At 49.0% G+C, this 14,204-nt stretch overlaps 1 protein-coding gene across 2 annotated transcripts in view; it reads right to left on the bottom strand.

Moving 5' to 3' along the window:
• Nucleotides 1-12,933, bottom strand: part of FRMPD1 (FERM and PDZ domain containing 1) — an 88,393-nt gene extending 75,460 nt beyond the window's left edge. For both annotated transcript variants that reach the window (XM_042914224.1, XM_042914226.1), the window contains exon 1: nt 12,875-12,933. The gene's annotated coding sequence lies outside the window, so the exon portion shown is untranslated. The remainder of the gene's footprint in view (nt 1-12,874) is intronic.
• Between the last annotated feature and the right edge of the window lie 1,271 nt (nt 12,934-14,204).

Below are 14,204 nucleotides of genomic sequence, written 5' to 3'. Positions count from 1 at the left end.
TGCACCCCCCACCCCCCGACTTTTTTTTTTCAACTGTATGCTTCCACTCATCAGAAAACCAACATTCTATTCCCTCTCCAAAGGGTATTTCCCCCACCCCACCTCAGTGGTCTTCCTGCTTATCACCCACCACCCACGTCTTCACCTTGGTGCCCTCCACTCCTTTCTCAGCAAACATTTCACAGTTCCATCAAGTAAGTCAGACACAGAACCCAAAAATCAGTTATTCAGTCATCAATTTATTCACCTGATAATCACCATCAAGAGATTGTGGGTCAGGAATGCTCCAGGAACCATACTAAAAGAAGCCAGGGGAGGGAGGGTCAATGAGGTCTGAACAGAAGTACACTTAAGAGAACTCAGAGTTTTCCTGGTAGATGAAGGGAAAGAGCAGGCTAGGCAAAGGGAACAGCATGAGCAAAGTTCCTGAGGCATTTTGAAGCTTCACATATGAAAGGAATATTTGTATTCTTTTCTTTTTGAACTCCAGTATAGTTAATATACTAGTATTACAGATTAATTTCAGGTGCACAATATAATGGTTCAACACTTCCATACATACCCAGTGCCTATCACAAGTGCACTCCTTAATCCCTGTCACCTATGTAACCCATCCCCCCATCCAACTCTCCTCTGGTAACCACCAGTTTGCTCTCTAGAAGAGTCTGTTTCTTGTTTTGCCTCTCTTCTTTTTCCTTTGCACATTTGTTTTGTTTCTTAAATTCCACAAGTGAATGAAATTACATTGTATTTGTCTTTCTCTGATTGACTTATTTTGCTTAGCATTATACTCTCTAGCTCTTTCCATGTTGTTGCAAATAGCAAGATTTCATTCTTTTTTCGTGGCTAAATAATATTCCCTTGTGTGTGTGTGTGTACACACACACACACACACACACACCCTCATATTTATCCATTCATATATCGATGGACATTTGGGCTGCTTTCATAATTTGCCTATTGTACATAATGCTGCTATAAACATAGGGATGCATGTATCCCTTTGAATTAGTGTTTTTGTATTTTTGGGGTAAATACTAATGCAATTGCTGGATCATAGAATAGTTCTATTTTCAATTTTTTGAGGAACCTCCATATTGTTTTCCCACAGTGGCTGCACAAGTTTGCATTCCCACCAACAGTGCCAGAGGGTTCCTTTTTCTCCACATCCTAACCAACACTTGTTGTTTCTCGTATTTCTGATCCTAGCCATTATGACAGGTGTGAGATGGCATCTCATTGTAGTTTTGCTTTTTGTTTCCCTGATGATGAGTGATATTGAGCATCTTTTCATAGGTCTATTGGCCACCTGGATGTTATTTTCATTCTCAGGACATGAGAATGAGGGGCTGGCGTTGAGAATGAAAAGTTGGCTCTTGCTAAATCCACCTGCCAACCTGTTCTTTTCCTTGCACCTTGCCTCCGCTTCCAGTCTCTGGCCCATCTCCAATGCAGACTCCTACAAAAGCCTTGAGAAGCAACCTCACCATCCTTCTCTCCAGATCTCTCTGCTGGGAGCAGAAATCCTGGCACTCACACCAATGTACTCAGCAATTCCCCAGTGAATAGATGGCTCTGTTTGCTGATTCCTGGGTCTTATCTGTCCAGCTAGGAAAGAAACTTCTGGATAGTGATATAGTCTGTCATACCCATAGCCTCTCAACACTGGGCTTAACTTTTAATAGGCAATCAATAAACGCTTATAGAATCTAACCAAATTAAATTGGGCAGAATAAATACAAGAGAAGGGATGGGAGTGCACAGGTTGTATGCTTCTAACTATCATCCAGACAGCTGGGAAAATTGGAACTGTCTTTGAAAATTAGTTTCTGAACACAATCATGACAAAAAATAGATTAATTCTCTTTAGGCATGTAATTCTGTATCTACCTCCTAGACATTTCTCAGTTAGACACACAACTGATACTTGTTAAACTATGCTGCGTATCCCAAGAGCTTCTGTACATAAAGGTCAATATATTCTGGAGATTTGGATTTTTTTTTTTTTAGCAGGAAAGCAGGAGGAAAAGAGGAAATAAGGTCCCTAATACATGCCATCTCTGCTGGGATTTTCCATATCGATAATTCCAACTCAAAGCGAAAATCCTAATGCCACTTGGGAGGAACCTGTCTCCATCATTAATGCTCTCATGCCCACAGCAAACATTTCTAGATAATTCTTCCCTGAGGGTGCAGAGCCCATACATTCCTCTGGTCTCTCCCTGTTCTGGTTCTGATTACCTTAGCTCTGGATTCATCCCCTACCAGGGCTTTCCCCACACACTCTGCTTGTTTGTCCCCACACTAGGCTGTGGCCTCAATCCCTATGTGCCCTGGGGTCTAGAACATTCACCCTCCACAGAGTGGATGCTCAATCTGTGTTGTGGAATTAAATGTAGTGCCAAGGCTATTAAGGACCTTAGAAATAACCCAGTCCACAGATAAAAAACTGAGGCCCAGATTGGGGAAGCAACCTCTTCAAATATACAGAGTTGATGATAATTATTAGGTGAAAGAAAGAAAGAAATCAAATATGTTAGCAATGCTGGAGGAATTAGGAGGCTGAAAGGCTTGATGGAATTTGGAAAGGATGGGGGGAAACAAAGTTTGGTTTTAGACAGCCTCTAACCCTAGAAGTTATCTCAATTCCCCTTGATAGCCCTTCAGATAATATAAAAAAGAAATTAACAATTATTGACTATTTACCATGTATAGGTAGAAAACAGGGGCTGTGTCTTCCTCGGGCCCTCTGTAAGTTTAACACTCGCAGATGGTCCATTAAAGAAGCAAGTAAATAATGTGCCTCAGGTCATGTAGCTAGCAAACCCAGGTATGACGGAGTCAAAAGCCCAGGCACTTTGCCCACGCCCCACTGCCTCTCTGACCCTAGCCCTGAGGCTATGGGTTACCAAGGAAGAGCCAGGAAGACCCAGTGAGCAAGTTTACTGGTGGCCTTGGCCATGTTCCAGGATAACAGACAGCAAGCACCTTCAGAGCCTGAATGTTAGGTCTAGAGCCTCGTTGCCTCCTGAAAGTGAAGAGGGCAGGCACCACCCATCGCTAGTGCTTGGCTGACAGGCCAGACCCACTGCAGAAGCAGGTATAAGACAGAAACACACAGGCCTTGCCATAGCCAGGATACCACTGGTGACTGTGAAGGGCATTGAGGGCAGCTGGAGCCAGATGCAAGGCAGGCAATCATCATAATCACGTCTTTCATTTCATCAGTCAGCACCATATGCCAAGCCTGGCCCTCCCAGGACCAGGCCTTCTCCTGGGCTCTGGACTGAACCAGGCTCAGCCCCTGACTGGGGGAAGCTCACAGTCAAGTGGGGCAGGTTATGTGGAAATACCCCATAGTCACACCATCTGGGGAGGTGCTCCTCCAGCCTGGAAAAGACTTCCTAGACAAGGCAGGGCATTCTGATATGGGGCTATTGCTAGGTGGCTACATCAAACAAGCCTTGTCAAGTTGGGAAACCACTGTTCTTTAAACCCAGCAAGCAAAATAAGAGGCAGAGTTCTCTGAACTGTTCCCCTACACCTGCCCTTAGGGCTCCAAGCAGTGCAGTTGGAGTATCTTACTAGCTGATCCTTCTGATCCTTTTCAAACCTGAGGTTCTTCTCTGTCAAATCTAGTCAGGTGACCAGGAAGGGGGCAATCTGGGGTCCCAGTGGGGATACAACTAAGGATACTTTCAGTCTACTGCTCTAGGCCAGTCCCTCCTGGAAGCCTTCCTGGATCTCACCCAAGGCATGGCCAGCCCTCTGCAGGGCTCCCATGGGTCTCTGTGACATGCAGCACCCCGCCCTATACTGACTTGCTGTCAGCTGCAGGTGGGGCAGGACTGTCTGAGTCATCTGTCTCCTCCCTCCTCCCCACCCCCTGCAGAGACCTTTCTTAGCAAAACATACTGACCCGAGAGGAGCAGCAGTCAAAGAGGACACTCTGGGTAGGTGTGAGTCAGTAATCCCAGAGCAGCAGTGACAGTCACGAGTAGAGTATGGAGTGGTTCAGTGCTAGACCCACTCGGCCACCGCCCTCCTGCTGCATCCCCTCAGCTCCACCACGGGGCTTCACCAGACCCAACACTCTTGTTTGCCCGAGGCCTTTTTGGCACTCTGGCATGTCAACTGCAAACAAAGTGATGCATACGCTCTTTGGAGAAAAGCATATTTTATTTGTGTTGCATTTGGAGAACGCATCAGCGAGTAGCAACTAAAAACTCCACCTAAAGGGCCGTGGAACTTCTGAAACAGGCTACCCAAAAGGCAAAAAGATCACACTACAATACACTCTGAAAGCTGCGAAGAAGCACTTCCCTACTTTTCAGAAAGAGATATGTACCTGGGCGCTGAGAATATAAATAATTTCCCTCAAGTTCAATGAGCCAATCTCGGACTGAATTAGAGGGGAAATGCAAGGACATTAAGTCTTCCTTTCTGTGTCCCTTCTCTATCCAGAGCACGTTCACTAGGGGATCTCCCCTATGCCTAAGAACTAGTAATGAATATTTTAATAGCCACAACTTCTTCCCATTGATAAAAACTCCACTGACTAGCCAGGACATGCTGGTGAATACTGAAGGACCAGAAAAACCCACCCACATCTGCAGAACCAGACCCCTCAGAGCAGCAGCCTGGATGCTAAAGAAAGAAAGTCACATGACATGTGCCCAATGGAGACCTGAGGCTGGGGACCCTGGAGAGCTGGGCTCAAACACAATGGAGAGCAGTCACATAAGGAGAGAAAGTAAGAGGCCAAAGGCTGAATAGTGCCCCCCCTAAGAAATATGTCCATACCCCAATCCCAAGAATCTGTAAATGTTACCTTAATTTGAAAAAGGATCTTTGCAGATGCAATTAAGTGAAGGGTCTTCAGGCAAGGAGCTGATCCTGGATTATCCAGGTGGGCCCTAAATGCAAAGACAAGTGTCCTAATCAGAGTGAGGCAGAGGGAGATTCAACCCAGACAGGAGGAAGAGCCAGTAGTGATGAAGCCACAAGTCAAGGAACACCAGCAGCCACCAGAAGCTGGAAGATGCAAAGAAAAAATTCTTCCTTAGAGCCTTCCAAGGGAGCACAGCCCTGTCGACACCTTGATTTCAGACATCTGGGTTCCAGGACCGTGAGAGAATACATTTCTGCTGTTTTAAGCCAAGGTTGCAGTGATTTGTTACAGCAGCCACAGGACACTGATACAGTGCCGTAGACGTTATCAGACTGACGAGGGCTCTGAGTCCCAGAGAGGGCACTGCCTCAACCGGAGCCGCTCCGCATCAGCCACTGGTCCCAGACACTCTCCTCTACAGCTCACCAGGCCTCTCTGACACCAGCATGAGTGCGGTTCCACAGGAACCTAACTGGGCCTCAGGTTGTGCTAAATGCAAAGACAGACTCTGGAGTGAGGCTACCCTGCTCTTGCTCCCCTCTGGGCTGGTCAGACCTCACCTGCATGGCTATTGTGTCCAATTCAATTGTGTCTTTTTCAGGGGATTGGATAAACTGGGACATTCTAACTGAAGTAGTGAAGATTCACGGACCTGATCCCTGTCTTTGATTGTCCAAATGGCAGAAATGGCCATCATGGGGAAGAAGAAACAGATTTCTGCGTGGGGCTTCAAAGGGCAGAATCAAGGCCAATGGGGCAGCCACAGCCTGCAGGGAGAGTTAGTGCAGCATAATGAAGAACTTTCTAATAATCAGAGCCAACTGACAATGGAATAGAAATGCCTCGAGGATTGGCAGGTCCAAGCAGAGAGAGGCTGGGTGCACTAGGGGAATTCCTGCACCAGAAAAAGCTCTACTCGATCATCTCCGGAGTTGGCAACCCTGTTTGAAGTCTATGACTATTAGTTAAAGTATCCTGTAAAATATTTTGCATGAGTCTGGATTTTCAGCATACAGGCAGGGAGTGCTCTCACTGAGGAACTTATTTACACAGTTTTGTTTAAAACAAACAAACAAGCAAAAAACTAAGTACTGCAACTAACCAGAAATGAGCTCAGAAAAAAAATCGTTCCTCCTGCTCCTCTATGCTAATATCTCCAACTCCCAGGAAGGAAGAAAGAGGGAGAGCATATTTCTCCATACGGACATCACCCTTTAACCTCACCAGGAACCAACAGCATATGCTCCAGTACCAGGGGAACTTTGGGCTTGATGTCCTTCTCCAGGGAAAACCAGAGAGAACAGAGACTGTTTATTTTAATCATTGCTTTTCCTTTTGCATTCTTCCGAATTCTACATTTGGAACAAAGAAAACAACAAAGCAGTAACTCAGAAGTATACCTATGTTGATGCTCAAAACTTAGCCTTGGAGAGGTTTTTTATGGGGGGGGGGGTGGTATTGTTATCACTGGTTGTAACAAGTGCTAGCCTACACCCCACATTCTGGATACGCATAGAACAGGAAGCACGGCATTTCTCATCTGCCTGCACATCTGTCTTCTCTTAAGTCAAAATCTCAGAGAACTAAGCACTGTTGCATCCGGGTGAATTCCTCTGAAGCTCTTTCCGTTCAGCATTTTGAAAATTTGCCATGTTACCCTTCTACTGAAATGGCTGAGCTTTTCAGATCATTCCTCAAGAGAGGTCAAAAGAATAGACTCATATTTTTAGATTTGCCACCATCTCTTTTCTAGCCTGTAATTAGTGGTTTTTTTTTTTTTCTCTTTTTCTAAAAGAACCAGTGTTAAGCACACACATCATTCATCAGCCAGCTTGTGAAATGACTGGAAGCCCAAACCATTTCTAACCACTGGCAAAAAAGGGTCTCCAAACGTCAGGTGGGTCCCTGAAAATACTGTGTCACTTCAGTGAAATTAATGACTACCTCCCTCATGTCGACTGGCCAAGCACCAAATAGGGCTTCCCATTGTCCTTCAGGCAGATAGTTCATTACTTTTAAAACCCTCATATTTGCAGAGCTGCATAATGTAATCTGTACTTACCAAAACAAATTTAAGACAGCATTATTCTGTTTCTGTGAATGCATATTAAGTTTGGTGCATGTCTTAAGACTACAGTGGAAATATAGCTACAACAGCTATGCATAAATCAAAATTTTATATACTGAATGGTGTTAAATACACAGGCATGTTTGGTATTTGAAAGCTTTCCGTACCAGATCTTTCGGTATGGTGGAGAATCCTTTCATAATATAAATAGTGCTCAATTTATCTAGCTTGAAGGTTCAATTTTTACATCATATATTTATTAAAAATAGGCCATATTGGAAAGCTACATTCAAAATTCAGACTCCTGTTTGAGGTTACATCAACTCTTCATCAAATGAAGGATCCACATTTTAAGGCAGCAGAATGCCTCAAGAGGGTTCATCTGGGGACCACAAGCCCTGAGCATCAGCATCGCATTTCTGGCATGACTCAAACCATTTCAGATCTCAGGAAAATCACAGGCTTTTGTCAGTCCAGTACAGCAAACACATATGAAGCTTGCACAAGGGCTAAGCTCTGTGAGAAGGGCTGTGGAGTGGAGGTAAGAGGGACATTGTGCCTGTCCTTTCAGGGACTTCTCATGGCCATGGCCACCTGCACAAATGACTGCACATAAAATCCTCCACGGTTGACGGTAACAGCTTCCCCACGAGAGATACTAAATGCAGTGAGAGATCAGGGGCAGATAAGAGCTCTGGGAGGAGGGGATCCGGAAGACAGCTGAGCTGGGCCCTCAGGCGTGGGCACGACCACCTGGGCTGAGGTACCTGCTAGGGAGGGGCCAGGTGGAGAGGCAAGGGCCTGGAGACCTGGGGGTGAGATTAAGTGTGGAGGACCTGGTGAGGGAGGAGGGGCACTAAGAGAATAGATGGAGACAGCCTGGGGCACCTGGGTGGCTCGGTTAGTTGAATGGTTTAGCTGTTTAGCAGCTGAGTCTTGTTTTCGGCTCAGGTCATGATCCCGGGGTGGTGAGATCAAGCACCATGTCAGGGCAGGAGGGAGGCACCCCCAGTGCTGACCATGGAGCCTGCTTGAGATTCTGTCTTTCTCTCTCTCCCTCTGTCCCTCTCCCCCATTCACACACACTCTTTCTCAAATTAGAGAATTTAAAAAAAAAAAAAAAAAAGATGGCGGGACGCCTGGGTGGCTCAGGCAGTTAAGCGTCCAACTTCGGCTCAGGACATGATCTCCTGGTTCGTTAGCTCAAGCCCCTCATCGGGCTGTGTGTTGACAGTGTGGAGGCTGCTTGGGACGCTCTCTCTCTTCCTTTCTCTACCCTCCCCGACTTGTACTCTATTTCTCTCTTCTCTCAAAATAATAAATAAACTTAAAAAAAAAAAAAAAGGATGGAGACAACCCATTGTGTCCGCCAGGCTGAGGACTGTGGACTTCATTATCCGTATACGAGGGACCCCCAGGAGGTCCCTGGGCCATACTTTAGACAAAACAGAAGTCCAACATTCAGAGAGAGAATAGAAAGGTGGAGACATGTTTGAGAGAGATTTTGCAAGTAAAAACGACAGGGCTTGGTGAGTGACTGGATTTCAGTCAAGAGGGATCAAGGGAGAGAGTGAGGTCACAGGTGACTACGTGCCCCTGCTACGCAATTTCCAGCATGGGAGTGGGGGGGAGGACACTGGCCAGGGGGCATCTCACAGCGGGGACGGTGGGGGGCAAGGCTGGCTTTGGCGACACCACTCATGCTTCTCCTTAGCACATCAGTGAGCACTCCAGGGGCACTACTCTTCAGGGCTCGCAGTAAGAGGAGATGGGGGAAAGGGAGAAGAGGTGAGGGAGGAGGGACACAGAGGAAAGGAGGAAGGGACAGGAGAGGGAGGGTAAGAAAAGGAAAGAGAGATGAAAAGAGGGAGGCAGAGAGATCCTGAAGAAGTGGCTCTACAGCAGGATGTTCCCAAAGCAGTGGCCACGCTGCCACTCTGGTCCTGGTTTTGCAGGAAAGTGCTGTGGCTAGGTATTCCTCTTTTCAGAACTCCTAAAACATAGTTTTGTTTTGTTTAATTTTTTAAAAGTTTTAGAGAGAGGGAGAGAGAGAAGCCCAAGTAGGCTCTGCATTGTCAACACAGAGCCTGATAGCAGGGCTCGAACTCACAAACTGTGAGATCATGACCTCAGCCAAGATCAAGAGTCAGGTGCCCAACCAACCGAACCACCCAGGTGCCCCAAGGACTGTTAATACATAGTTTGTATTGAAGGCAACCTCTCTGGAGTCTCCCAAGAACTGAGGGGGTAATATCCACGCACACGGCCTATCTAGTCCGAGAACACACCAAGCTTTTCAGGCTTCTGGGGCTTTGCATTTCCCATTCCCCTCACCGCCACCCCACCCTCTTAACTTTCATCCAGTGTTTGCTACATATCTGGCACTATTTCAAGTACATTACATATATCAACTCATTGAATCCCCAAACAACTCTTTCAAGTAGGATTATTATGCCCAGTTTACAGATGAAGAAACTGAAGTCCATAAGATTAAATAACATGACTATGGAATATATTTAGTTGGCAGGGGGGCCAGTATTCAAATCCAGGCGTTGTGGCCGGGTGTCTACAATCTCATACCAAAGCCAGGTTGCCTCGTCCTGAGCCAGATGGCACCCCCACCCCCCTCAGCTCTAGTCCCAACTGACTCCTTCTCTCCTTTAGTTCCTAGTGACTCAGACAGGCCTTCCTCCGTCACCCCCATCACCTTCTCTCACATTACCCTGTTCATTTCCTTCCCAGCCCTTAGCCAACCTGTAATTATTTATGTATTTACTTGATTATTATGTGTCTCCTACTAGGAAATAAACTCCAGGAACACAAGGGTCTTCCCTTTTGTTCCAGTGTATTCCTGGGGCACCTAGAATAGTTCTCTGGCACAGAGAAGGTATTCCACAAATAACTGTTGCATGAACAAATGAAGGGCAGTATAATGGCTGCTAAGTGGTATACATAGGTTCACAAAGTATCGCAATGTCGTTCTTCACCCTCCTGTCCTAGTCTCCTTCCTTGGCTCCTACAGACCCCTAGCAACCCACACTAAGGCAGATGGGAGCCGGTGCCTGGTTCCCAGCATATATGGACAATGCTGATGTATTTATAACCGTGCCTGACTGTCAACCTACCCCCCCCCCCCCGCCCCAGGTCCTTGAGCACATAGTGATAAGCTTGTGGGAGGCAGGGATTGCATGTTCTGATTAACCTATCTGTGGCCTCCCACCACCTAACAGTATTTATAGGGCATTGTCTGCTGTTGATGTCGGTGTCTGATCTGAGCACCCCCCCCAAATAACAAAAAGCCCCTGCCCTTGAATCAGGAGGTCCCCTGAATACAAATCATATTGTTACAGGAACTCCAGTCTGATGGTGAGGTTCCAAGTCAATACACACGCTAAAACAAAAGGCACTATTTATACACTTCAGTGGTGTCTACCAACACTTATGGAGCTTGCCCATGAACACTTTAGTAAAAGAAACCATTATCAAATACCTATTGTTACGCAAACACTGTTAGGCACTTTATACATGATCTTATTTAACCCTGTGCATTGGAATTACTCTTATTCCCCTTTTACAGATGAGAAAAGTGAGGTTCAGAGGCCCAATATCCCCCCAACAAGTGTGGATTCAAGCCCAGGTTCCGATTCTCCTGAACCTCTTCCCACTATCCTCTGAAGTTTTCTGCCTTCTCCCTGCTTCCACCAGACCTGCTGTCCTCCATCTGGGCCCCGGGCTCTCCTGACTCATACCAGTCCCTTGACCTAAAATGGCCTTTCCACTTGTCACCACCTGTTGAAATCCTCTTCCCCCTCCCACCTCCCGTGGTACTGTCTACCTCATTGTCTCCAGTGAGAATCCCCTCCTCAATGTTCGTGAGGTCCCCAGTAAGAACTCCCAAAATGTGGAGCGTCTGGGTGGCTCAGCAGGTTGAGCATCTGACTCTTGATTCCGGCTCAGGTCCTGGTCTCATGGTTCATGGGATCACATCCAGCTCCACCCTGATGGTGTGGATCCTGCTTGGGATTCTCCCTCTCTGCCCCTATGTGTGCATGTGCTCTCTCTCTCAAAATAAGTAAACATTTAACAAAAATAAGAAAGAACTCCCAGAATGGCCTGTGGTATGTTCCTCTTTCTTCCTCACTAGACCCTGAGCTCCTTGAGGGGAGGGCCTACTGGTATTTTCCTGTTTCTTCCTGAACGAGTGGTGAGAAAGTGCTTGCCAACCCACTGAAGAAGGAAGAGGGAAAAGACTGGTGCGATTCTAATGTATCTGAGTGATCAAAGGCTCTGGACAAATTAGCTTCAGCTACACAGCATGGCTGGGAAAAGGCAAACCTATGTACCACAACTCTGCTGTTTCCCTGCCCCAGTCACAAAGCACACTCTTACCAGTCCTCTGATTTCATAAAGCTTGAAACTTAAAACCGGGAAGTCTAGGAAGGAAATAAAATAATAAAATCACTTCCACAAGAATCCTTTGGTAGTAATGGATTTCACCCACACCCTGGGGAGATGCTAACTGCAGCACAAGGGGGACAGAAGATGGGGCAAAAGAACAAAGCTCACCTCTAGGACATCAGTTAACTACCTCACAGTTGTTCTGCTGTGGCTGCACCAGAATGCACTTGTCCTGGAAAACATGTACTTGCCAAACCGTAGGCCTCTCCAAGTATGCCTGTGTTGAACACCCAGCAAGGAATGCCTGATTTAGAGTGACTTTCTATATCATCTTGATTGGAAAACATCTCACCCATCACTTTAGAAACAAGTAGATGCTGGCCTCTATGTCAGGACCCCTAGAACAGTGCATTTTTACCCCTGGAACAACTATTTTGAGGTTTTAACCAAAATAACCGACTCACAAACAGAAACGCTTCCTGATCTATAAGCCACTCTGAAAACAAATCATTATTCTGTTGAATATTTTATGATGGTCCAAAGCACTGACGGAGGGAAGGCCAGCATTCACCAATCCTTGCCATGTCTATTTCGGGACTCCCAAAGCACCGTGCAAATCCCTTTATTTTCTAAACTCCCATTTGCAAGTGCTGGGTGTATGTTTCCTCTCTACCCAATATTTCCTCTACCCAAACTAACCCTAAATAGACCTGGTAGATTCCACCTCTCCAAAGTTTACAGCAGCAGGACAGCAAGGATCATGTAGTGCATATTCCTCCCTCCCCACTTGTAGGTGGCAAAACTACTAGGGGGACTTGCCCAAGGTCACACAGTCAGTGGATGGCAGAGGGGCCACCAAAAGCCAGGGCCCGGACTCTAAGCTCCAGCAGCGTCCTCTTCCCAGACACTGACTTAACACCCCTCACAAAGCTCAGCCCAAACTTCTGCCGGCTAGCGATGTGACGCCCCCTCACCCAGACTGACTTCTGTGGGTTCCACCCCACAAGGAGCCCTGGAGCTGAGACACTTAAGGGTACCCCTGACTCACAAAACGGCAAGACAGAAGTGTGCTTCAGATGATCATCCTGGCGAACCCCTCCTGGTCCAGGTGTGGCCGTCGAAACGGGGCAGGACTGGCTGGTCTGAGGTCACTCAGAAAGTTGGCGCTAGCGGTGGCCGCACCTGAATCCAGGTCTCCCGCCACCCGGTTTGCCGCTCTTTGCACTACCCCATGCACGTCTCAAAAACTTAAGCAACACATTGATGCTGGGGCAGATTTAACCGTTGCACGCCCTGAGCGAACCCGCGGACGCGCCCCCCACCGGGATGGGACACGAGGACTGGAGCCGGGCGCAGGTCAGCCGGGGGCGATGGTGCAAGCAGAGCGCACGGCGGAGGGCGGCGCGGAGGAAGCCGAGGGGCAGGCAGCCTGCAGCTACCGGTGGCGCAGGCCCGGGGCGTAGGGACCGTCAGTCCCCCCCTCCCAAAACTTTGCGGCGCCGGGACCTCGCCCTTACCTGCAGAGGAGGCGCCGCCCGCGCGGACGCGGACCCGAAGAGCTGACGCTTTCGGCGAGGGGCGGCCCCGCCCGGCGGCGGGCACGGACGCGGGCAAGGCTCGGGCAGCGGCTCGGCTCGGGCTCGGCTCGGGCTCCGCCTCCCGCGCCGCGGCTGCAGCCGGAGGGGGGGCGCAGGGCCCGGCCGCGCCCGCGCCGTCTGGCCGCGGCAGGTGCTGAGGCTGCAGCTGCGGGGCCGCCAGCTGCCGGCGCCGCGACCCCCGCCCCGGGGGAGGAGCCCTGCGCGCCGCCTCCGCGGGCCCGGGAGGTCCCGGCCCGCCGCAGTGGGCGGTCCCGCTCCCACCCGGGCCTGCCTCCGCCGGCCTTCCCCGGCTCCCCACCGAGGCACGCAACGTCCGCCGAGTACCCACGGGGAGACTGAGGCCGGGAGAGGAAAGGGGCTCCCCCAAGGTCACCCGGTCCGCCGGCGGCGGGGCCAGACTGGAACCTAGAAGAGTCCCAAGGAACGACCGCCTGCTCACTCCACCCTCCCCCTGACTGTCACACTCCAAGGCTTTTCGAAGAACTCCAGCTACGTGGGACTCTGGGGAATGCAGATGGCCCCAACTTCGCCCTCCTCTCAACAGGCTCCCGGGCTGCGGGGAGATGGAAGAAGTGGACCCACTTTGGCACTACGGCCTTCCTTCTCTGCCTCTAAATTCCTTCAGCGACGGAGCATTGGGGTCCCTTAGCTTTCCCGAGGCTCACTAACTACTCCTGCGTGGTCTCCTTTGAGGGCTCCTCACACCCCAAAGCCCTGAAATGCCGCGATGCCTAGGACTCTGCACTCAGCCCTCTTCCGACTCCCTGGGCCATCTTACCCACTGCTCTGGTTCTGGCCCTACACCTGTCTGTCCATCCCACCCAAATGCATGCCTCTGTCCAAGAACTCTTTTCCCTGCTGACGAATCTACCTAGCACCTACTAGGTCCCTACCCCGTGTTAGACCCTGGAGATACAGCTTCGAATAAAGCACTATCCCTGCCCTCAGGAATGCACTAATGGGCTGTTAATACAGTGCAGCTCTTAGAGTAATAGTGTGATCCCAGGGTGCCAAGCGGGGCACCTGCATTGGCTGAGCAAGGGAAGAAGGCCTCCTGGAGAGGATGCCCTCTATACAGAAACCCGGAAAGGCCGAAGAGGTGGCCGGTGACAGGGAGGAGTGTGGAGAGAGCTTTCTAGGCAGAGGCCACAGGAACAAAGACCCAAAGATGAGAGGGAGCCCCTTGAGGGAAGGGAAGGGGCAGAGAGCTGAAGCATGAGAGGTAGTTTTGAGTGGGGAAGGGGCACCA

The sequence above is a fragment of the Panthera leo genome, chromosome D4, assembly GCF_018350215.1.
Source record: "Panthera leo isolate Ple1 chromosome D4, P.leo_Ple1_pat1.1, whole genome shotgun sequence".
Lineage (NCBI taxonomy): Eukaryota > Metazoa > Chordata > Mammalia > Carnivora > Felidae > Panthera > Panthera leo.
This window is presented reverse-complemented; position numbering and strand designations above follow the sequence as displayed.